Below are 27,532 nucleotides of genomic sequence, written 5' to 3' on the forward strand. Positions count from 1 at the left end.
AGAGTGTGTAGTTGGGTGTAAACAAATGTTTTTTACTGTTATTTTGTGAGCTTTTTTTTGTTGAAGTCTACTTTTAGGAGGGGTATATGAAGTTTGTTGGTTTTTAGGCATTTAAAGGTATAAAAAATTACATAGAATAAATTAAAGACTGCTAAGTCGATTTGTAAAGGTACTTCACACATTGTTGCTAAAAGTTAACACAAAAATTTAGATTTTTTTCTTTGAAACGTTAGAAGTAGCTGAACTATTCAACAAAAGTAACTCACATTTTTTAATGATTCATGAAGATATTAAATTATTCTTGTTTCTATAAAATAAAATTTGATTAAGTTCTGTTAAAAAAATACACCTGTTCTAGAGTATTTCCAGAACATTTATTACCCGGCCTCAAAACTGAGTGTTTATATTACCAACCTTTTGAAACACTTAATTTACTTAACTCTCTTACCAGGAAAAGAAAAAAAATTAATGCCTGTCAAAGAAATGTTGCACGTTTTGTTATGACATTTAAGTTTTGTATTCAATAATATAAACTAAGGGTGAAGTGAGTGTAAGGACAACAATATTTGTCATTAAACTTGTACCATTTTAAGCTTAGAGGGTTGTTTGATTACAACAAAAAAACTTCCTTATTTCTATTGTTTTTACGCGTTAAACAGTAACAAAGAAATTATATTAAAAGAAAAAAAGAAATTTGTTACAATTTCATTTTATTTCAGGGTCTTGTATTGTTTTTTTTTTTGTTTGTTATTTATTTCTTGGCCTTTTTCAATTGTTGTCGCTATTTTGTTACAGGAAAATGAAAGAAATAAAGTTAAAAAAAAAAAAACTTCATGAATTGCTTTTGCTGGCTGTTATTCTTTAATTTTATTGTGTAAATATTTGTTGAAATAGAAAATGTAATAAAAAAACACACACACACAGATCCACGCAAAAGAAATTAATGAAAGGAAATGAAATGAAATGAAAATGTGCGCGCAAAAAAAACTCACTTACAAAACGAAAATAAAGTGAAAAAAGTCTAAACAACAAATTTACACGTAATTCAGAGGGAGCAACATTTCAATTAATTCTATCGTTCATTCGTTTGCTTTTTTTTTATTGTTAATAAATTTTCATTAAAAATGTTTTGCTATTTATTTTATTTTTATTTTCATTTACGTTTTTTTTTTTCTTTATTTTCTGGTGTTGATTTAAGGCAGCTTTTTTGTGATTTGATTTTTAATTTCATCTTTTCATGATGATTTTTTTTTTTTGCAAAATATTAAAATGATACCTTTAATGTATACGTTTGTAAAAACAAGAAGGAAAATTATAAAAAATTTCCAAAAGAACTGTAATGGAAAATTTTATTACTTTTAGATGTTAGTATAAAACACTCTCACGTTCGCAAGACTTAAGCTAAATTAATGAAGTTATAGATTCTGAATCGTTATAGATAGCGGAGTCGATATAGCCATGTCGTCTGTGTGTTGAAATCAACTTTCTGAAGCCCCCAAATAACTTACACACACGAATGGCTGAGATATAAGGAAAAAACCAAGACAACCTCGATTTTTGACCTATTTTTAACCCATATCTGGATTACTAAATCATTAATATAGACAATATGGATATCTAATGATAGATATTTCAAAGACCTGTGCAACGACGTATTTAAGACCATAGTAAGTTGGACCTACAATGGGTCAAAATATGAAAACATATTTTTTAACCCGAATTTTTTTTTCACCAAAATTTTTTTCACTAAATATTAAAAAAAAAATAAAAAAAAAAAAAAATTTAAATTAAAAAAAAAATTATAAAATTTAAAAAACAATTTCGAAAAAACAACTGGAAAAATATTTAAATTTTGTTTACCTAAAAATATTTAAAATTTTTATTTTAAAGTATAATTTGGTGAAGGGTATAGAAGATTCGGCACAGCCGAATATAGCTCTCTTACTTGTTATAGTTTCATTTATATAGATAATATTTCAGATTTGATACTATCAACAGAGATCAAACTTGGCACCCTGTTGGTTACACTGCATTCAGACAGAATTTTCTTTAATTTCCGCTTACATCCTTCATTTTTGTTCAGAACAAATAAATAAATTTAGTTCAGTTGTTCATTTTTAGTCTGTGGTGTTTGACTAATTAACCAAACAGTTATCTGATTATATTGCACGTATATGCTATTTGTAGTTTAGAGGGAAGTCAATTGGTTTCTTTATACACCACATGTAATCTAGCGTGAAGTCAATTGTCAATTTAGTATCTCTAGGTAACCTAGGGTGTAGTCACTTATTTAATTATATATATTCTTCGATCGTTATAGATATCGTAACGATATAGCCATGTCCGTCTGTCAGTCTGTATGTTGAAATAACCTTTCCGTAGCCCCCAAATTACTTATATACACGATTCATGCATCAATATATCGGGAGGTCTTCCGGCTCGGTTGCTATTAAAAAACGACAAAATCGGCCCACAAATGGCTAAGATATAACGAAAAACCCGAAATAACCTCGATTTTTGGCCTATTTTTGGTCTATATCTGGATTACTAAGTCATTAATATAGACAATATGGATATCTAATGATAGATATTTCAAAGTCCATTGCAACGGTGTACATTGGACCAAGAAGGGGAAAAAATTTTTTTTTCGAAAAAAATTTTTTTTTGTCATAAATTTTTTTTAAAAAAAAATAAAATTTTAAAAAACATTTTAAAAAATTTAAAATTTTTTTTTAAAAAAACTATTTTAAAAATTTAAAAAAAACTTTTTTAAAAAAAAATAAAAAACAATTTGGCACAAAAAATTTTAATAAAAGTTTTGAAAAACAATTTAAAATTTTTTTTATTTAAAAAAAATTTTTTAAAGTATAATTTGTTGAAGGGTATATAAGATTCGGCACAGCCGAATATAGCTCTCTTACTTATTTTATCTATTTCTGGATTACTAAGTCATATTTTAAATACATTTTTAACGACGTATATAAGCCATAGTAGGTTGGACCTACAATGGTTCAAAATCGGGAGAAATTTTTATAACCCGAATTTTGTTTCAGGCCCACAAATGGCTGAGATATAAGGAAAAAACCGGAACAACCACGATTTTTGGATTATTTTTGATCTATATCTGGATTACTAAGTCATTAATATGGATATCTAATGATAGATATTTCAAAGTCCATTGCAACGGTGTACATTGGACCTACAATGGGTCAAAATCTGGAAAAATATTTTTGAAGTCGAATTTTTTTTTTGAAAAAAAGTTTTTTTGTCATACATTTTTTTTTAAAAAAATAAAAATTTTAAAAATTAAAAAAATTTCAAAAAAATACTTTTTTAAAAACAATTTGGAACAAAAATGTTAATAAAAATTTTGAAAAACAATTTAAAAAAATTTTAAAAAAAATTAAAGAACAATTTTTGACAAAAAATTTTGAAAAACAATTTAAAAAATTTAAATTTTGTTTATTTAAAAAAAAAATTATTTTAAAGTATAATTTGATGAAGGGTATATAAGATTCGACACAGCCGAATATAGCTCTCTTACTTGTTTTATCTATATTTGGATTACTATCTCATATTTTAAATACCTTTTTAACGACGTATATAACGCCATAGTAGGTCGGACCTACAATGGTTCAAAATCGGGAGAACTTTGTTTCAGGCCCACAAATGGCTGAGATATAAGGAAAAAACCGGAACAACCTCGATTTTTGAACTATTTTTGGTCTATATCTGGATTACTAAGTCATTAATATGGATATCTAATGATAGATATTTCAAAGTCCATTGCAACGGTGTGCATTGGGTCAAAATCGGGAAAAACTATTTTTTAAGTCGAATTTTTTTTGTCATCAATTCTTTTTTCAAAAAAAAAATAAAAAAATTTAAAAAAAAAAATAAAAAACAATTTGGGTTTTAATAAAAATTTTGAAATACAATTTAAAAAAATTTAAATTTTGTTTATTTAAAAAAAAATATTTTAAAGTATAATTTGGTGCAGAGTATATAAGATATAGATATAATATAAGATAGGTCGGACCTACAATGGTTCAAAATCGGGAACAATTTTTATAACCCGAATTATAAAAAAAAAAAAATTAAAACAAAAATTAAAAAAAAATTAATTTTGTTACCTAAAACTACGCAGTGCAACACGAAACAATATAACCATATACGGACACCACCAAGTGATAAAAGACCAAAAAAAAAATACCCGTGTCTCCCAGTTTTGCCCAAAGTCATGCACTTTTTTTATGGGCCCCAAAAGATTTTAGGCCTCGGTGTAATTTTTGAAAAATAGTAATCATTTTCTCAGGCTCATATCTTGCAAACAGATCGGAATTTTGATTTACTCTCTGAGGCAAAGTTGTAGCCCTTGTCATAAAGTACAAAAAATTGTGATTATATAAAATCAAAAAACTACATCTTCAAGATCAAAATCGCAAAAAACTTTAAAAAATTCGATTTTGTTTACATTTTTTCCCTTATTCAGGTCCGTTCAAAATTCAAGGAAACAATCAACTACAAAAATGTACCTAAGATCTCAGTAAACAACTTTCTAGAACATATGAACTTCCTAGAAATGATTCTTAACACCGGAAATAACTGTTTTGGGCCATAAACTATTAAATTACTATAAACTAAAGCATACTTTTAGGCAGCTTTAAAAAAATTTATTTTGAATTTTTTAAAGTTTTTTTGCCATTTTGATCTTAAAAAAACTTTTCAAAGTGGCAGAATGTAAGTACAATTGGGAGAGGGACACATGATTTTGAAAATAACTAGTGTTTCAATCAAATATTAAGTAGTTATCACTTTGTTGCAATATTATTTTCTGGCTTACTAGGTAAGTAAAGTTTCTAATGGGCTATTTCTCTGATTTATTTGAAATGCAATCATTTAACATCTCTGAAACAAAGTATTTAGTAACAATTCATAGGCAAACTAAACCATATCAGTTATTTCTACAAAAATATATTCTAAATTTAAATAAAATTTAAACATTTCCTTTAATAAAATAAATTTTATTATTAGAGTTTTTAAACATACAATTCCTGTTTAAAATTCTTTACTTTCATAAAGGAAATTTCTAGTGTTTAAATAAATATAAATGTCTTTGGCATACATTCGTTTTTTTTTTAAAGTTATGTTTTCTTAAATATAATGAATTTTTAAATAGAGTTTTAGATGCTGTTGCTATTTTTTTTTATTTTTGTGTATGTTGGTTGGTGTATATAAATACATTGGTATTTGCACAAGTATCTATAGTACTTTTTTCTATTTGTTTGCTGTATAAATGTATGTTATTTATTTTATTTTGTTTTTGCTATAGCTAAATTTTTTCCATTTGAAAACATGCCAACATAATTTCCTTCCGGTTTTTGGCGCGCTTTTATGTTGGAAATAAAAACAAGGAAATACACACACTAAAAGAAATTCAAGAGAGAGAGAGAGAGACAGACAACATATACATTTACATGAAAAGACATGTTATATGTCTGTATGTATTATACATTTGTTTATATGTTGAAATGTAAGAAATAAGTAGAAACCAAACAAAAATGCAATCAATGTTAGAATGAGTATTATTTGTTAATGTCTGAATGAATGTAAATGTTGCTGTTATATGCTTACTCACACACATATGTGTAAGCAATATAATTTTTTTCTTTTTAGAAAAAAATCAGCTTGTCGTAATGTATTTCTGTCATCATATTCCTATTCATAACATTCACTGAATCTTCAATTTGTTTTTTTTTCAATTTTTTTTTTTGTTCATACTGAAACACTCTTACCCACCTAAGTCTAAATAAGTTTGTATATCCCAGCAGTTCTAGCAGACTGTCTCGAACTAGTGATTTTACCTATCACCCTAAAGGTGGCAACTAGTTACATAATTAGCTACGTGACTAGTTATTTTAACACCTGCATTTGTTATAAATGAGGCGTATGATTAATATAATTTACCCATATTTTATACAAAATCTCTTATAACTTTCGAAAAATCTATTAAAATTTTATAATATTTAAGGCATTCAATTATTTAAATCATGGACTTTCTGTATTAACTAAATAGGAATAACAAACAAAATTTATAAATATTTAAAGAAACTTATAAACTTCTATTAATTATTTAATATAAAATATATTTTTTCAAAACATTTAACTTAAAAAAAAATAAGTAAGAGAGCTAATTCGGCTGTGCCGAATCTTATTACCCTTTACCAAATTATACTTAAAAATATTTTTTTTTTAAATCTTTTTATTTAAACAAAATCAAAATTTGTATTTTAATGTTTTAAAATTTTTTTTTTTCCAAATTTTTTTTAAAAAGTTTTTTCAAAACTTTTTTTTAAAAAAAGTTTTTTCAAAAATTTTTTTTTTAAATTTCTTTAATTAATTTTTTTGGAAAAAGAATTTATGACAAAAAAAAAATTTTTGATGAAAAAAAAATTCGGGTTACAAAATATTTTTTCCGATTTTGACCCTTTGTATGTCCAACTTACTATGGTCGTTGCACAGTCTTTGAAATATCTATCATTAGATATCCATATTGTCTATATTAATGATTTACTAATCCAGATATGGGTCAAAAATAGGTCAAAAATCGAGGTTGTCCTGGTTTTTTCCTTATATCTCAGCCATTTGTGGACCGATTTTCTCGATTTTAAATAGCGACGGAGCCGGAAGAATTTCGGAGATATTGATGTATGAATCGTGTATGTAAGATATTTGGGGGCTTCGGAAAGTTGATTTCAACACACAGACGGACATGGCTATATCGATTCCGCTATCTATAACGATCCAGAATATATATACTTTATGGGGTCGCAAATGAAAAATTGCAGTCAGCCAAGTGATCAGACTTTAGTAACAATTACTGTATGTAAAATAAACATTGACTGCTGGGCTATGTATCTGATATTATTTGTATTTGAATATGCAATTTGTATATCATTTCTGCTGATGTTATGTGTGTGTTTTCTTTCTTCATTATCATTGCTGTCATCATCATCAAGTCTTCTCTTTTTTTTTGTTTTTAAAATTTTCGTTGTTGCTGTTGTTGCGTCATTATTGTCGTAAAACGTAAATGTTTTTCTTACTTATACATATGTATGTATGTATATTTCTTGTTGTTTTTGTTGTTGCTGACAACTCATCAGCAACACTTATAACACACACTCTCTTAACAACTTTTGCATCATTATACTACTACTCATTTTGCATGCATGCATGTGCATGCAGATATTAATATTCACATGCGAGGATTGTTCAATCAATTTTTTGTTGGAGAAACAATTTTATATTTCCTTTACTTCAAAAAGTATCTTTTTGGAACTTTAACGCAGTAACTTTTGATATTTTTGGAAGATTTAGTACCTTAAAAAGTACTTTTAGGAATAATATACATTTGGTACTTTAATAAAGTACTAATGAAAATTAAAAAATATCAGTTGAACCAAGTAACGAATAAGATTATATCAGGAATAACATCGATTGAGCATCAAACAGGGCATGAGTCAAAAAACTGTCTAAAAAAGTTGGGCAAATATTTAAGAAAGTTTTAATATAATTTGATGGAAGCCCAAAAGAAAACAAGTAAGAAAGTATTATCGGGCATATAATACCCTACACTAAGTAAAAGAGCAAAAACATTATTCTTTTAAAATTTCAATAATTTACATTTTTCAGTGATTTTCGGAAGTGGTCCTTATATGGGAGCTATAACCAATTATGGACCGATCACCATGAAATTAGGTCGTGTGATTTATGTCTATATGAAAGATAACTACGTTGAATTTTGTGAGTATACCAACATTTTTTAGCGATTTATGCACGTTAAAGTGATTTTCGGAAGCGGTCTATATGGGAGCTATAACTAATTATGGACCGATCGTAACAAAATTTGGTGACATGAATTTTGTATATGGGGCATTTCATGTCAAGTGAACCAACTTTTGAAATCGATGTCTTCCGATGAAATTTGCACCAAGGTTAGCTCTATTGGATAGTAACTCAGACACAATTTTTCAACAACATCGGTCGAGAACTCTCTGAGTTATAGGGGGTAAAATTTTGACAATTTGGTCAAACAGGGGTTTTTTCTTATCCATGTAACTTATTACCTATTGTTCTTAGCAAAATGTGTCCCAAATTGTATAGATAGCTATTTCTTCGATCTTTCGAAAAAAAATATTTAAAAAAAAAAATAAAAAATTTTTAATATTTTTTTTCCGAAATCAAAAACTTTTTTGACTTTTTTTTAAAATGGGTCCTTTTTTTTTTTTTTTTTTTTTTTCTTAAAATAAAGTTTAGATATTTTCCTTGAACACCTACTTGGTCGCTTAGTGGGATGCGAGGGACTAAAAATATCTTAAAGGAATGGACCTAGGCTTTCTTTTGAGCAAAAAAAAAATTAAAAAAGGGCCCATATTGGAAAAAAAATTTGATTTTGCAAAAAAAAAAATAAAAAATTGTATGTCTTGCGTTACAAAATATTTATTTTGATAGATATCCCACTCGCATCCCACTAAGGGACTAAAAATATCTTAAAGGAATGGACCTAAGCTTTCTTTTGACTACAAAAAAAATTTTAAAAAAAGGGCCCATTTGGAAAAAAAAATCGTATTTGCAAAAAAAAAAGTCAAAAATTGTAAGTCTTGAGTTAAAAAATATTTATTTTAATAGATATCCCACTCGCATCCCACTAAGCGACCAAAAGGGTCTTCAAGGATAATATCTAAGCTTTTGTTTGACCTAAAAAAAAAGATTAAAAAAGGGTCCATTTTGAAAAAAAAAAGTCAACAAAGTTTTTGATTTTGCAAAAAAAGTCAAAAATTTTATGTTTTGAGTTACAAAATATTTATTTTGATAGATATCCCACTCGCATCCCACTAAGCGACCAAGTAGGTGTTCAAGGAAAATATCTAAACTTTATTTTAAGAAAAAAAAAAGGACCCATTTTAAAAAAAAGTCAAAAAAGTTTTTGATTTCGGAAAAAAAATATTAAAAATGTTTTATTTTTTTTTTTTAATATTTGTTTTCGAAAGATCGAAGAAATAGCTATCTATACAATTTGGGACACATTTTGCTAAGAACAATAGGTAATAAGTTACATGGATAAGAAAAAACCCCTGTTTGACCAAATTGTCAAAATTTTACCCCCTATAACTCAGAGAGTTCTCGACCGATGTTGTTGAAAAATTGTGTCTGAGTTACTATCCAATAGAGCTAACCTTGGTGCAAATTTCATCCCGATCGGAAGACATCGATTTCAAAAGTTGGTTCACTTGACATGAAATGCCCCATATATAAAACTTATTTGGAGCAGAATTTGTGGAGATACTTAAATAAATTAAACAATTATGAACGATAAAGTACAATTTCGGAAGGACATTTGAAATAATAGACTAATTTATTACGAAAATAATTTGTTTAAAAAAAAAAAATTTTCATGCAAAAAAATATCGAGCTAAAAAATAGTTTTCCTGATTTTGACCCATTACTTTGGCTTTATATACACCGTTGCAAAGGTATTTGTTATATCTATTATCGTCTATATTAATTACTTAAGAATCCAGATATAGACCAAAAATAGGTAAAAAAATCGACGTTGTCCTGGTTTTTTCCTTATATCATAGCCATTTGTAAGCCAATTGTCTCGATTTTAAATAGCAACCGAGCCGGAAGATTTTTTTTTTGTGAAAACAAGTAAGAGAGCTATATTCGGCTGTGCCGAATCTTATATACCCTTCACCAAATTATACTTTAAAATTAATTTTTTTAAATATTTTTAGGTAAACAAAATTAATTTTTTTTTTTAATTGTTTATCAAATTTTTTTTTTTTTGAAATTGTTTTTTAATTTTTAAAAAAAAAAGATTTTTTCCAAATTTTTTTAAAAAATTTTTGATGAAAAAAAAAATTCGGATTAAAAAATATTTTTCCCGATTTTGACCCATTGTAGGTCCATTTTACTATAGCCTTATCTACATCGTTGCAATGCACTTCGAAATATCTGTCATTAGATATCCATATTGTCTATATTAATGACTTAGTAATCCAGATATAGATCAAAAATAGGTAAAAAATCGAGGTTGTCCCGGTTTTTTGCTCATATCTCCGTTATTTATGGACCGATTTTGCTGATTTTAAATAGCAAACTTCTCGAAAGAATGTCTGACAGAATTATTGAAGATTTGGATCCCGAAGATATCTGGGGTCTTCAGAAAATTGATTTCAACAGACGGACAGACGGACATGGCTTAATCGACTCCGCTATCTATAAGGATCCAGAATATATATACTTTATAGGGTCGGAAATGAAAAAAGTAGAAATTACAAACGGAATGACAAACTTATATATACCCTTCTCACGAAGGTGAAGGGTATAAAAATTGTATGACGAAAATTTTTTTTGGTGAAAAAAAAATACGGGTTAAAAGATATTTTTCCCGATTTTCACCCATTGTATGTCCGAGTTACTATGGCTTTATATACGCCGTTGCAGAGTCCTTTGAAATATCATGATGATGTCTATTGTTTATATTAATGGCTTAGTAATCCAAATATAGTTCAAAATAGGTAAAAAATCGAGGTAGTCCTGGTTTTTTACTTATATCTCAGCCATTTGTGGACCGATTTTCTCGATTTTAAATAGCAACCAAAGCTGGTCTATAGGGGAATTATTGATGTATGCATCATGTATATAAATTATTTAGAGGCTATGTAAAGTTGATTTCAACATACAGACGGACATGCGGACATGAAAAGAGTAGAAATTAAAAACGGAATAACAAACTTAAAATTGAACTATTTTGAATAAAGTCCGATTCATTATACAGTGCATTAGGTACATTTTTGTAGTTGATTGTTTCCTTGAATTTTGAACAGTTTGGACCTGAACAGGGGAAAAAAGGTAAACATTTTTTTTTCGCGATTTTGATCTTGAAGATGAAGTTTTTTTGATTTTATATGTTCAAAATTTTTGTTCTTTATGACAAGGGCTACAACTTTGCCTCACTTTTTTGCAAAAATTATACTGAGGCCCCAAATCTTTGGGTGCCCATAAAAAAAAGTGCATGACATGAAAATTACACATAGTGTTATTAAATGGGAATTAAACAAATATCAAACGTGTTGCCAACAAGAGTCAAATAGTAAGTGTGTCATAACCAGGGAAACCGGAAATATGCTCTTAAAAAAGCGTTTTAGGCGCTTTAAATATGCAGTAAAAACTTTGAAATATGCTCTTAAAATTTAAAAAATATGCTCTTAAAAAAACAAACTTTTACATAATTTTTAACCAAAAAAAATTTACTTAAATTTTCAAATAAAAATCGTTGTCTATTGGATCTGAAAACATTTTTATACAAATTTAAAAGACAATATTTCTTTAACACTTAGAACGGTTAAGTTTGAATTAGAACTAAAATTTGATATTTAGATGGAGCTATTATTAAAATAGTGCTTATTTTATATTAAAACAAGTAAGAGAGCTATATTCGGCTAGCCGAATCTTATATACCCTTCAACTAATTATACTTCAAAATAAAAAAAATTAAATATTTTTAGGTGAACAAAATTTTTTTTCAGTTTTTTAATTTTTTGGAAAAAAAATTTTTTTTTTTAGTTGAACATTTTTTTTATCAGTTTTTTCATTTTTTGGATAAAAAAATTTTTCGAGTTATTATTTTAAATTTAAAAAAAAAAATTTCTGTTTTCTAAATTTTTTTTGGTGAAAAGCCATCTATTTTTCAATTTTGAATTTTAAACAAAGGAAGTAAAAACCTGTAACACAACAGGGAAAAATAAGTAAAAAAAAATATGTTTTTGATAAACTCAAAATATGCTCTAAAAACGCAAAATATGACATAAATATGCTCTTAAAACAAGTATATGCAAAAATATGTATTTAAGGGTAAAATATGCAAAAATATGCACTAACAAATCGATGCCAAAATTCTTAAATAGTTCTGAAACGTGTAAATATCTTATCCATGTGCTCATTAGACTCACCAGAAAAAACATGCATTTGCATATTTTGGTTTCCCTGGTCATAACAAATTCAAGAGATGTCGAATAATATTGCAACATTATGAAAATGACTAAGGGCGGGTAACTTATCAAAAAATTTTAAATTAATTTTGTCTTTTGATAAGCCTAAACCATGTTTAAAATTTAATGAGTTTCCCGGCCTAAGGATGATACAAATTTAAACTAGTTTAAGAAAAACTGTCGATCAAACATGAAGCGAAAAGGAAACAGTTAAATATTGTTACGAAATTGTACTTGAATTCAAATATAACAATTTTAAAGGCTGATTTAAAGTTGCATTATGGTTTCAAACAGCAGTACCTCTCAAACTGTAACATATCTGTGGGCATTATTAACATTGAACAAGTAAGAGTGCTATATTCGGCTGTGCCGAATCTTATATACCCTTCACCAAATTATACTTCAAAATTTTAAATATTTTTAGGTAAACAAAATTAAATTTTTTTTCCAGTTGTTTTTTTCATTTTTTGGAAAAAACTATTTTTAGATTTAGATTTTTTTTTTTTTTAATTTAAAATTTTTTTTTTTAAATTTTAAAAAATTTTATTTGGTTTTTCTATTTTTTTTTGTGAAACAGATATAGGTCAAAAATAGGTCAAAAATCGAGGTTGTCTTGGTTTTTTCCTCATATCTCACCCATTTGTGGACCGATTTTGCTGATTTTAAATAGAAAACTTCTCGAAAGCATGTCTGACAGAATTATTGAAGATTTGGATCCCGAAGATATCTGTGGTCTTCAGAAAATTGATTTCAACAGACAGACAGACGGACATGGCTTAATCGACTCCGCTATCTATAAGGATCCAGAATATTACAAACGTATATTCGAATTCGAATATACGAGCTTTGACAGTTAAAGAAAGTTCACCAGAGATGGCGTGTGTATTCGAAAACTCTAGAATATACGAGCTTTGACAGTTAAAGAACAATCTAGAGTGCAGAAGGCAGTCTTATAAATAGTGGCAGAGGTTACAGTCGTGAGTTAGTTTATCAGAGACGCTTTTCGAATAAACATCAACTGAGTACCTTAAAGTGTGTTGTATTTTTGAATTCGTTGAATTCGTGTACATTATAAAGTGTGTCTGTATTTCTGCGAATTTATAAACGTGTATAAAAAAACATTGAGCTACTATTTAATTCTGTTGTTGTACATTTTAAATAAATAAAGAGTTGTTAAAATTTCCAAACTACTAAACGGCATTTATTTGGAATCAAAAGTATTCGGTTTATTTAAAGGAAATAAACCAACGTTTTGAAAAGGTTAAAACCTAACAATATCATAACTTTTGAATAAATTTAAAGCTGTAATCAAACGTCAATACAACATCAAAAAGTTATCAAACAATCTTCAAACATTTAAAGAACATTAGTCAAATAAGTGTTTCATAAATGCTAATCAAATGTTGAAGAAACCTTTGCTAAATGTCTAAAGAAATTTTAGGAAAAATATGAACATGGAGATTAGCCATATAAAATACCACAGCGAACTTTAAAGCGATAGAAGGGACTAAGAGAAAAGGGAGCTAAAAAAAACACCTAAAACTATGCTTTAATATTTGAAAATAATGTATACTTATATAAGTAATTGATTACAAATACCATTAGTACTTTTAAAAATTATTTGTTGGCTTTTGGTACTTTCCAGAATGTTAAACCTTGGTATTTTCAAATAGTATGCAGAAAATAGTACTGAAACCTCCACCCACCACCTGACTTTTTTCAATGTCTACCCTCGTTTATAGTTTTATATTCTCAACAATCTTTAATTTTTTGTTGTTTTTTTTCATTCACTCTCTTGTCTTCTTTTAGTTGAATTTTTAATTGTGTCTGTGTGGAGAAGAGTACATGTATCATTCAATGTATGATGTGTATGTATGTATTACAACTACATTCATCTGTAATGCATGATTTCAGTTTCATCTGTAATGCATGATTTAGTTCAGAGGACCTTACAGTAGCAAAGGTCGAGCTACCGTGCAACAGAAGCCTCACGATCGCCTCTAGCTACATGGCACATGAGAAGACAGCTCCTCCAGTCGTAGTGAGTACTCTACTGTCCTCTGTTGGGGCATCGGATGACATTGTCCTGGGATGCGATGCCAATGCCAGGCATTCAATCTGGGGCAGCAGTGAAACAAATGAAAGGGGTGAGTCTTTACTTAATTTCATTAATTCCAACAAACTAAGCATATGTAATTCTGGTAACACGCCAACATTCATTTTTCCAAGTACGGACAATTATAATGGATGGGAGGAAGTATTAGATATTACACTCATAAATGATAGGTCTAAGGTATCAGTAGATAGGTGGAGAGTATCCAATAAAAGGTCATTTTCTGATCACAACTGGATTCTCTTCGAAATTAGACTTCAGAACTCGACAGAGAAAATACAATTTAGGAACCCAAGAAGGACTGATTGGTTCAAATTTAATGGGATCCTCAAACACAAACTTAAGAATATGCCAGTTGTAGTAGATTCGATCACTGGTCTTGAAAAAATAGAGGATAACTTTAGTAAAACTGTAGTCAAAGCTTTCGAAGTTTCCTGTCCAGTCACTAAGGCTAAGAAAAGCTTCCCTCCATGGTGGAATTCGGAGCTATCTAAACTACGTAGGGAAACTCGTAGGGCCTTTAACATTAGCTATAATAGTAAATCATGGCAACCCTATCGTGATCTATTGAAAACTTACAAAAAAGCTATAGCAGTCGCAAAAAGAAACTCATGGCGATGCTTTTGTGAATCTATAGATAACACAAAAGACTCTGCAAGACTAAGCAGAATTCTAGCCAAGGGGCAATCCAATCCTACCTATATCAAAAGGATGGATGACTCCTGGTCCGAATCCTCAGCAGAGTCACTTGACATCCTATTGAATACTCACTTCCCGGGCTGCAAGGATGTTGCTACGGTTATTGGGAATGAAGGTAGGGCTCCATCCAATATCGATAGTAACATCATCTCCTATGACAGGATATCATGGGCGATTGACAGTTTCGCACCATTCAAGTCACCTGGGCCAGATGGTATTTTGCCAAAGATGCTACAAAGCGCAAAAAGGCATATCATTCCCTGGCTTCATAGAATTTTTACGCTCTGTCTCTCCCTCAACCATGTTCCGACTAATTGGAGGAGAGTCAAGGTCGTTTTCATTCCAAAAATTGGCAAAAGAAGTCATGAGAAGGCGAAGGACTTTCGTCCAATTAGTCTTTCATCTTTCCAGCTTAAAACGTTGGAAAGACTCATTGACGCTCACATTAGGCATCGTCTAGAGGGTACAACATGGCTCTCTAATAGTCAGCATGCCTACCTTAAGGGTCGCTCTACAGAGACAGCTCTGCATGAGGATGTAAGAGTTATAGAGAGATCTCTCGAATTTAAACAATATACAATGGCAGCCTTTCTAGATATAGAGGGTGCTTTCAATAATGTAACTACTCTTGCTATTCAGCTAGCTCTTGCTAGCCTAGATGTTGAAGAATATATCAATAACTGGCTAGTTACCATGTTGAAATCAAGAATAGTCACAGCAAATCTTGGTAATAGCGTTAAGTCCAAGCAAGTGGATAGAGGCACTCCTCAGGGTGGGGTAATCTCTCCACTACTGTGGCTTATCGTTATTAACTCGATTCTCATTGATCTAGACAGAAAAGGGATAAAAGTTGTCGCTTATGCGGACGATGTGGTGATACTCGTATCAGGTCTGTTTCCGGACGTGATCAGTGATATTATGTCCACTGCTTTAGGGTTGCTCGACAACTGGGCCACCGTTAGTGGTCTCGGAGTGAACCCAAGCAAAACAGAACTTGTACTTTTCACGACGAAGACCAAGATTCCAAGCTTCAAACTTCCACGGTTGAAAAACTGCGAAATCCCCCTTTCAAATAATGCGAAATATCTAGGTATTATACTGGACTCTAAATTGTCATGGAAGCTAAATACTCAACATAGGGTAAAAAGGGCTACGGTGGCCTATTACACCTGTCGCAAGATGTTTGGTAGAAAATGGGGACTTAGTCCCAACATAGTTAAATGGATGTATACGGCTATAGTACGTCCAATTCTTACTTACGGATCTCTTGTATGGTGGACTGCAACTAAAAGGAAGTATGTCGTAGACCAACTATACAAAGTCCAGAGATCAGCCTGTATTGGTATAACCGGCGCACTAAGAACTAGTCCTTCAGAGGCACTGAACACTATATTGCACCTTGTGCCAATAGACCTTCACATAATGGCCACCTCTGCCTGTAGCGCAGCGAGGCTTCAAGCATCTGGTTGGTGGAGATCGAGAACATATGGCCACGCGGGGATTTTGGGCCAGTTGCCTTCGATCGTTCTCCAACCATCTGACTATATTACTCCATACACAGATTTTGATAGGGTATTCAAGGTCTTTATTCCCTCCAGGAGTGAGTGGGGTAGGGGTAATCTTGTGCGCGAATATGACACTAGGATATATACAGATGGTTCTAAAATGAGCTGTGGTGTTGGTTCTGGCGTCTTCTGTGACGAACCTGAGATAGGCATTTCGTATCGTCTTCCGAATGAGTGTAGTGTCTTCCAGGCGGAGATTTTTGCAATCATGGCAGCTTGCAATACACTACATGATCATAATACCCGCGGCAATATAGGTATTTTTGTCGACAGTCAGGCGGCACTTCTCTCACTGAATGCCTATACAATTTCATCTTCACTAGTTAGGCAATGTAGGAATTCTCTGTCAAGGCTAGGTCGTCTATCTGACATTACTTTGGTTTGGGTACCTGCGCACAGGGACCACTACGGTAATGAACAGGCAGACGAACTAGCCAGAATGGGATCTGCCTTAGATATCTCCAATGCGGTCTCAGTAGCAATTCCACTGGGGACTATTAAAGGTATCATCCTCAGACATTTTCTTACAAGGGCTGAGAATAGATGGCGCAATTTAGACACATGTAGGGTAGCCAAGTTGATGTGGCCATCTTTTAATGAGAAACGCACTATGCAACTGATAACCAGGAATAGGAAGAATATATCAAGGTTGCTGGCAGTATTAACGGGACACTGGGCGTTAGGCAAGCACGCAAATCGCCTGGGACTCCCTTTTAACGACCATTGTCGCAGTTGTAAGGATAGGGAAAAAGAGGAAACGATTTTCCACCTCCTCTGCGAATGCCCAGCTCTGAGTGTCAAGAGACATCAATTCATGGGCAACTATACATTGACCAACCTTAGTGAGGTAGCCGGGTTTAAACTCAATGACCTTCTGAGATATCTCACGGCTACAGGTTGGGTCTAGTAAGCACACTTTAGTTACATTGCTATGTAATCGTCATTACATCTGACGAGTGGTGTGGTCTCATCAAAACGGGGTCCCTTCGACTCTACTTGATTGTTCGCACGTAGTGAACTACCACGTAAACCATAACCATAACCAATGCATGATTTTGTTTGTATTTTATTTTCTTGTGTTTTTATAAATTTGTATTTGTTGCTGTTATTTTTATTTTCTGCATAATACTTTTTTCATTGTACATTTTATTGTACAATTCCATGTTGTGTAGTCGTATACTTTTACATGTGATGTTTTCATCTTTAATGGCCTTTATTTGTTTAAATCACACTGTGTTTTTTCCTTATATTTTTGTATTTTGTTTAACAATTGTTACAAGTATATTAAAGAGGATTTCTGTTGCTGTTACACATTCATTCATTCATATATTTTGTTTTGTTATACAAAAAAAAGGAAGAATGTATGTAAATATTATTGAACTGGAAAATGAAAGAAATGTCATTCATATATTTTTGTAAAAGGACATACCGCACACACAGTTATACATTCAAATTCATTCACAAAAAAAAAACACACAAAATATGAAATATTTAAATTCTGTTGAAAAGGATTTGTTGATTTAAGATTTTTTGCTTAATGTATGTAGCTGTTTGTTGTTTTGTTTTAACAATTCATGGTGTACATTTAGGCGTAACAGATTTAAGGAAAATGTAAATGTATGTATGTTGCTTTTAGCACAAGACATGTCAAAGTTGTGACATTTTGTTGAGCTCTCAAATATTTATGAATTTATTAATATTTTCAGAAATGTATGTATATAAATCGATATGGATTTTAAACAAGCCGCCATTTTAATAGAAAATAATAATAATAAATTTATGGTAATTTTGAAGAAGCATAAAAAGGGATTTGAATGGTAAGGAGTTTATTTTAAATACAAATTTTAAAATCTTTTAAAAATTGTTCAGTTAAGTCTATAAAATCCAGTATTAGTATAAAGAAATTAAATACATTTGTGAACTTGTTGAAAAATTAGACTAAGTGCAGCCTAAAATACTTTAAAAAGTACTATACTAAAGGAAAGTACTATATAATACCCATTGGTACTTTAATATAGTACCATTTGGTAGTTTAATAATTTCCTTTCAAAAGAATTACAAAAATCACTTTAAGCTGCAACTCAATTTATCATAACGATTTAACAAATATTGTATTGCATACCTTTAGGCTGCCTATTTTACAAATACCATTACATTACTTAAGGCTCTTATTTTCTTAGATTATTCTAATTTATATCAAAATATTTAAACAACACACTTTTTTTTACTAGTTATAAAAAAATATTTGCTACATTTCACTTAATTACAATATTTTATTAAACAAATCACCCCACAAACTTAAATATAAAGCCAGTTAAAGCCAAAAAAAATATATTCTTTTATTTCTTTAACCTAATTATATCAAAAATATATATACCCAAACAAAAAACTAAAAGACCTACAAAGAAAAAAAAATATTTTATTCATAAAATAATTTTTTTCTCAACAAAAAAAAGCCTTGCTCTTCCAAAAGTCATTTATTTAAGAATGAAAGCTTAACAAAATGTATACGAGTGTATATTTATATAAAAATAATAAAAATCCCACAAAAATACATTAAATGCCAACAAGAACAACACAACTAAACAATATGGAAAAGGCAATATGGAGAAAAAATACAGAAAACTAAAACAAAAGAACACAACAGAGAAGAATACTTATATAAATTTATATTATAATAGTAATAATGGCAAAAAAGACTAAAGAATAAAATCTCCACACTCTGTTTAATCCTTTTTTTGCAAACAATTTAAAAAAGAAGCGAACAAAAAGATACAAAGAATTAAATAAAACGACAGAGGGAACTCGGAGAAAAGTAAGACGTAAAGTGTTAAAACTAAAAACATGCCTAAAAATATGCTTTAATTTGTTTAATTAAAATACATATGCCTTTAATAAATTAAAAACCACGTTTTGGTACATTGAAAAGAACCCAGTACTTAAACAAGTACCCAGTACTTAAACAAGTACCCAGTACTTAAACAAGTACCCAGTACTTAAACAAGTACCCAGTACTTAAACAAGTACCCAGTACTTAAACAAGTACCCAGTACTTAAACAAGTACCCAGTACTTAAACAAGTACCCAGTACTTAAACAAGTACCCAGTACTTAAACAAGTACCCAGTACTTAAACAAGTACCCAGTACTTAAACAAGTACCCAGTACTTAAACAAGTACCCAGTACTTAAACAAGTACCCAGTACTTAAACAAGTACCCAGTACTTAAACAAGTACCCAGTACTTAAACAAGTACCCAGTACTTAAACAAGTACCCAGTACTTAAACAAGTACCCAGTACTTAAACAAGTACCCAGTACTTAAACAAGTACCCAGTACTTAAACAAGTACCCAGTACTTAAACAAGTACCCAGTACTTAAACAAGTACCCAGTACTTAAACAAGTACCCAGTACTTAAACAAGTACCCAGTACTTAAACAAGTACCCAGTACTTAAACCAGTACCCAGTACTTAAACAAGTACCCAGTACTTAAACAAGTACCCAGTACTTAAACAAGTACCCAGTACTTAAACAAGTACCCAGTACTTAAACAAGTACCCAGTACTTAAACAAGTACCCAGTACTTAAACAAGTACCCAGTACTTAAACCAGTACCCAGTACTTAAACAAGTACCCAGTACTTAAACCAGTACCCAGTACTTAAACCAGTACCCAGTACTTAAACAAGTACCCAGTACTTAAACAAGTACCCAGTACTTAAACAAGTACCCAGTACTTAAACAAGCACCCAGTACTTAAACAAGTACCCAGTACTTAAACAAGTACCCAGTACTTAAACAAGTACCCAGTACTTAAACAAGTACCCAGTACTTAAACAAGTACCCAGTACTTAAACAAGTACCCAGTACTTAAACAAGTACCCAGTACTTAAACAAGTACCCAGTACTTAAACAAGTACCCAGTACTTAAACAAGTACCCAGTACTTAAACAAGTACCCAGTACTTAAACAAGTACCCAGTACTTAAACAAGTACCCAGTACTTAAACAAGTACCCAGTACTTAAACAAGTACCCAGTACTTAAACAAGTACCCAGTACTTAAACAAGTACCCAGTACTTAAACAAGTACCCAGTACTTAAACCAGTACCCAGTACTTAAACAAGTACCCAGTACTTAAACCAGTACCCAGTACTTAAACAAGTACCCAGTACTTAAACAAGTACCCAGTACTTAAACAAGTACCCAGTACTTAAACAAGCACCCAGTACTTAAACAAGTACCCAGTACTTAAACAAGTACCCAGTACTTAAACAAGTACCCAGTACTTAAACAAGTACCCAGTACTTAAACAAGTACCCAGTACTTAAACAAGTACCCAGTACTTAAACAAGTACCCAGTACTTAAACAAGTACCCAGTACTTAAACAAGTACCCAGTACTTAAACAAGTACCCAGTACTTAAACAAGTACCCAGTACTTAAACAAGTACCCAGTACTTAAACAAGTACCCAGTACTTAAACAAGTACCCAGTACTTAAACAAGTACCCAGTACTTAAACAAGTACCCAGTACTTAAACAAGTACCCAGTACTTAAACAAGTACCCAGTACTTAAACAAGTACCCAGTACTTAAACAAGTACCCAGTACTTAAACAAGTACCCAGTACTTAAACAAGTACCCAGTACTTAAACAAGTACCCAGTACTTAAACAAGTACCCAGTACTTAAACAAGTACCCAGTACTTAAACAAGTACCCAGTACTTAAACAAGTACCCAGTACTTAAACAAGTACCCAGTACTTAAACCAGTACCCAGTACTTAAACAAGTACCCAGTACTTAAACCAGTACCCAGTACTTAAACCAGTACCCAGTACTTAAACAAGTACCCAGTACTTAAACAAGTACCCAGTACTTAAACAAGTACCCAGTACTTAAACAAGTACCCAGTACTTAAACAAGTACCCAGTACTTAAACAAGTACCCAGTACTTAAACAAGTACCCAGTACTTAAACAAGTACCCAGTACTTAAACAAGTACCCAGTACTTAAACAAGTACCCAGTACTTAAACAAGTACCCAGTACTTAAACAAGTACCCAGTACTTAAACAAGTACCCAGTACTTAAACAAGTACCCAGTACTTAAACAAGTACCCAGTACTTAAACAAGTACCCAGTACTTAAACAAGTACCCAGTACTTAAACAAGTACCCAGTACTTAAACAAGTACCCAGTACTTAAACAAGTACCCAGTACTTAAACAAGTACCCAGTACTTAAACAAGTACCCAGTACTTAAACAAGTACCCAGTACTTAAACAAGTACCCAGTACTTAAACAAGTACCCAGTACTTAAACAAGTACCCAGTACTTAAACAAGTACCCAGTACTTAAACAAGTACCCAGTACTTAAACAAGTACCCAGTACTTAAACAAGTACCCAGTACTTAAACAAGTACCCAGTACTTAAACAAGTACCCAGTACTTAAACAAGTACCCAGTACTTAAACAAGTACCCAGTACTTAAACAAGTACCCAGTACTTAAACAAGTACCCAGTACTTAAACAAGTACCCAGTACTTAAACAAGTACCCAGTACTTAAACAAGTACCCAGTACTTAAACAAGTACCCAGTACTTAAACAAGTACCCAGTACTTAAACAAGTACCCAGTACTTAAACAAGTACCCAGTACTTAAACAAGTACCCAGTACTTAAACAAGTACCCAGTACTTAAACAAGTACCCAGTACTTAAAAAAGTTGTAGGCTGTAAATGTAACATCATAACCATGTCCTGTTATAGTCCTATAATATGAGACTAACGAGCAGGATAATAACAAAAATCACTTATGCATGCTCTTCATATCAAAAACAACAATCACAAACACACACACATATAAGTACCAACAGACATTGTGTCATAAATATTGCAAAAAAAAAAAACAACACATACCACATACAACGGGAGAATATACATTAAAGTACAGCCACATATATCCTGTCTTACTCTCCTACACATTTTGTGTCATAAATATTGCCCCATATATTATAATACTGTCTTACTTAAGCCATAACGAGGATCAAGCTGCCTGCCTTAAAAGCCTTAAAGTAATGTTAACTAGTTACTCTCGCCTTTTCCTCTCCTTTTTTTCTGGTGCCACTAAAAATTTTGCCTTTTTTTCGTTTATTAAATTAAAAAGCAACATAAGCTGTTTTCTGTCTTAACAAAATATGCAAAGAAAAATAACACTTTAAAAAAGGGAAACAGGAAGGAATTCATAAAAAAAATATTGAGCAGTTTTCTGCAGAAAAATAGGCATTTTAGTGAAGTTTAAAAAAGTCTGTAGAAAATGCTGAAAAAAGTATCTGTTTCCTTTTTCTTGTTTCCTCCATTATCCACTTTATCTTTAAGTTGTTATTGAATACCAGATTAAAAGACAACATGGCCAGTTTTCTTTTTTTTCGGCTTACTTATTTTGTTCCAATTTAATTACAAAACACCAAGACTCTGTAAAGAGCAACCACAAAAATAATCCTTAAACAAAAAATGTAAGCAATTATTTACGCGTTGTTGCTACAAATTGATTCAAAAAGTGTAAGAAACCAATTTTGATTAAGGCTCTTTTTGATTCAGCTGTTTTTGAGGGGGAAAAGACCAGCAGACTATTATTATTTTAAATCTTACTTAATTTTTATTAATTTTGACCTGATTCCCAGTTTCGAACCTTAGAATTTAAAAAAAAATAAAATTTTTTGTAAATTTTAAAAGAAATTTAAAAATTTTCCAAGATGTTTATTTAATTTTAAATCTAAATTCAGAATATGCAATTTTTCGTTAAGTTCGAAAATTCGAAATTAAGTTCGAAAATTTTTTAAACATCCCAAAATATTTCTTAAGAATTATAGTCTATAATAAAATAAAAATAAATGCATTTTTCATTCATTTTAACCTGATTACCAATTTCGAACATAGAATTTTTTAAAAAAAATTAAAACTTTTTGTAAATTTTGAATGAAATATAAAAATGTTGGAAGATTTTGATTTCATTTTAAATCTAAATTCAGAATATGAAATTTTTGGTTATGTTCGAAAATTCGAACTTAAGTTCGAACATTTTTTATACATGTCATAATATTGTTTTTTAATATTTCTTATAATAAAATACTCTTTAATTTTACTCTGATTTCCAATTTCGAATATAGAATTTTTGAAGAAAATTTTGAAAAATTTAGGAGATTTTTATAACATTTTCAATCCAATTTCATAATATTACCTATTAGCATGTTATGCACGAATATTCAAATGAATGCCAGCCAATTGTTTTTCACACCAACCTTTTTAAGTCGTAAAATGTTTCTTTCTTTTCGCTTTTAAGAGCCATTTTATATGCCCAACATTGCAAAAAAAAAAAAAAAGTAAAAACATTGTATAGCTATACAAATTGGTTTGGTGGCACAAATAAAAACCCAAAATGAAGCACAAACATTAAACTTGTAAAGAAATAAGCTGCTGAAAAAAACGCAATATTCAAGCTGAAACATAAACTCAACCAAAGTTATAAAGAAAATTGAAAAGCAACAGAAACAGAAAAATATATAAAATCAGAAATTAATTTGTGAGTATTGCAAAGTGAGAATAATTAACAAGTATTGGGAAATTGTGAAAGCCAGAAAAATAATGGAAAATTATTATTATAAGAATTCCTTTTACTTGTGTAAAACAGACATAAAAGGTTTACTTCCAAGAATTACCACAATACAGCAAATAATTATAAATAAGATTTTTTGTTATTACTCGTAATAGGAAAAAAATGTTGCTTGCAACATACATACTTATAAGAATAAACAAAAATTAATGATTTTTCCCAGCATAAATTTAATTACAAACGTAGTAAGAAGAGTTCTTTGTATGTAGCTGCCCTGAAGTAGGCAATAAATTGTGAAGAATATTAAAATTTGAACAGAAGTATGCTATGAAATTTGTTTATGGTGATTAGAAATACTTATTTAAAGAAGCAATTAATTTTGGAAGAAACTTGTAAGAGTTTATACAGTTGCAAAAATATTTATGAAATATTTACATCAGAAATGTTGCATCAACATGACTATAGCAAAAATTTTTCAGCAACAAGTTTATAAAAAAAATGCTGCCAGCAACATGTATATAGAAAAAATGCTGCCAGCAACATGTATATAAAAAAATTTTTCAGCAACAAGTTTATAAAAAAAATGCTGTCAGCAACATGTTTATAGCTAAAATGTTGCCAGCAACATGTCTATAAGGACTGTTATATAAACATGTTGCTGGCATGTTTCTGGCAACATGTTTATACCAAAAATGTTGCCAGCAACATATTTATAACAAAAATGTTGTCCAGCAACATGTTTATAGAAAAAATGTTGAAAGTAACATGTTTATAGTAAAAATTTTGAAAGCAACATGTTTATAGAAAAAATCTTGCAGCAACATGTTTATAGAAAAAATGTTGCCAGCAAAATGTTTATAGAAAAAATGTTGCCAGCAACATGTTTATAGAAAAAATGTTGCCAGCAACATGTTTATGGAAAACATGTTGAAAGCAACATGTTTATAGAAAAAATGTTGAAAGCAAGATGTTTATAGAAAAACTGTTGCCAGTAACATGTTTATAGAAAAAATTTTGCCAGCAACATGTTTATAGCTAAAAAGGTTGCCAGCTATAAACATGTTTTTATACCAAAAATGTTCCAGCAACATGTTTATACCAAAAATTTTACCAGCAATCATATTTATACCAAAAATGTTGCCAGCAACATATTTACACCAAAAATGTTGCCAGCAACATATTTATACCAAAAATGTTGCCAGCAAAATTTTTATACCAAAAATGTTGCCAGCAACATATTTATACCAAAAATGTTGCCAGCAACATATTTATACCAAAAATGTTGACAGCAACATATTTATACCAAAAATGTTGCCAGCAACATATTTATAGAAAAAATGTTGCCAGCAACATATTTATAGAAAAAATGTTGCCAGCAACATATTTATAGAAAAGATGTTGCCAGCAACATATTTATAGAAAAAATGTTGCTAGCAATATGTTTATAGAAAAAATTTTGCTAGCGATATGTTTATAGAAAAAATGTTGCTAGCAATATGTTTATAGAAAAAATGTGGCTAGCAATATGTTTATAGAAAAAATGTTGCTAGCAATATGTTTATAGCACAAATGTTTATAGTCAGCATCATGTTTGTAGCAAAGATTTAAAAGTGAAAAAAATTCTATGAAAAAAAAATTAATTTGGTGAAAAAAATTTCGGATTTAGGTCCGTCTTACTATGGCGTTATATATGAGATAAATTTTTCAGAAACAAGTTTATAAAAAACATGTTGCCAGCAACATGTTTATAGCTAAAATTTTGCCTGAAATATGTTTATAGCTAAAATGTTGCTAGCAACATTGCAAAAATTTAAAAAATTCGGTTTAAATAATATTTTTCCCGATTTTGTCTCATTTTAGGTCCGTCATACTGTGGCGTTATATATGACGTTACAAAGGTCTTTTAAATATCTATCTTTAGATATCCATATTGTCTAATTAATATAGCAGCAGATATAGATCAAAATTCAAAAATCGATATTGTCCTGGTTATTCTCTTATATCTCTGTCATTTGAGAGCCGATTTTCTTGATTTTTAATAGCAACTGAACCGGGTCTATAGCAGATATATTGATGTATGTAAGTTATTTGGGGTTTGCGGAAAGTTGATTTCAACATACTGACGGACATGAATATATGAATATATAGATACTATTAGTTAACCAGGCTTCGTTTGAAATGGGGGTAATTATAAATACTTGATTTAACAACACAAATTTATTGAAAACGTTAAGAATAATACTTTTTGCTATTTAGCTTACAAATTTAAATTTATTGATTTATTTCCATGTTTTAAATCATAAATTTAACACTTTCAATTAAAGTTTTTCTATATTTCCTCCCTAAAACTATGCAACACATATATATTTTTAATTTCCTCCTTTAAATAGGCTACATTTTTGCATATAAAATAAATTGAATTTTCCTGTTATACAAAAAAAAAAGGTAAACGATTTTTTTTAACATCATTTCTTTTATTTGTCACTTCTGTTAGAAATTGCTGCACAACCAGAAACTTTTTTATCAAATTATCTTAAAAAAAAGACGAATAGTTAGACGAAATCGTCTATATTGAAAACATTTGTCGCGTCATTTGCTGTCTACATTGGCTTAAACATTTTTCGACACTTTTCACACTTTTTTCCAGCAGTTAAAACACCGAAAAAAGACAAGACAAATAAAAGCAATAAAAAAAACTATAGAACAATTTTATTTATAGATAGAATAAGCATAAAGCAAATGAAAATAAAACTAAATCTTAAGAAAACTGTAGGGGAAAAAACCACAAATAAAATTGTCAAACAGTTGTCTCATCATAGTGGTTAAAAAATAAAGGTGGAGAAGAACCGAAACAGCGGAAATGACTACAAAAGTATCAGACAAATTGTGCTGAATAAAATATAATATAAAATGAGATTTTGTAGGTTTTAATAACTAAAACATTTAACAAATGTTACCATCTTTAATAGAACATTTTCAATTAGAGACTCTTTTTTTTAATTTTTGTTTAAATAATAATGGCGAGTAACACTTTAACCCTTTAATGTTGCCATAATACACTTCATTTATATGTCCCTAAAACTGTTAAAATGTAATGTCATATAATGTCTTAAAATACACATAAAATTCATGTCATTCATTTTTATGGTGCCTTAAACTAGGCAATAAAAATATTTTTTATTATCTTATTCAACACATAGCAGAGCGAATACAAGCGAGCGATATTATTTTTGTAATACTAGTGTAGAATTCTCGTCATTATACATAGTTTTGTGATAAAATTTATAGAGCGTTAAAACTATTATACAATGGCATTTCAATTTGAAAACACAGATGTGACCTTGAATTTATTTAGCAGGAAAGGAGATAAAGCGGATATCATGCATAAACTATTCATAAGAAAGCAGACCTTCAATCTTAATCTTTAAAAAACTTTAAAAAATCAAAGAATTTAAAAACTTCTTTAAAAAATGTTGCTACCCCCAAAAATA

At 30.0% G+C, this 27,532-nt stretch overlaps 1 protein-coding gene across 1 annotated transcript in view; it reads right to left on the minus strand.

Annotated features, from left to right (window-relative positions):
* The window catches only part of GABA-B-R1 (gamma-aminobutyric acid type B receptor subunit 1), a 279,241-nt gene that overhangs the window by 199,839 nt on the left and 51,870 nt on the right, over positions 1–27,532 (minus strand). The gene's annotated exons all lie outside the window — the stretch shown is intronic.

This window comes from Calliphora vicina, chromosome 2, assembly GCF_958450345.1.
Source record: "Calliphora vicina chromosome 2, idCalVici1.1, whole genome shotgun sequence".
NCBI lineage: Eukaryota > Metazoa > Arthropoda > Insecta > Diptera > Calliphoridae > Calliphora > Calliphora vicina.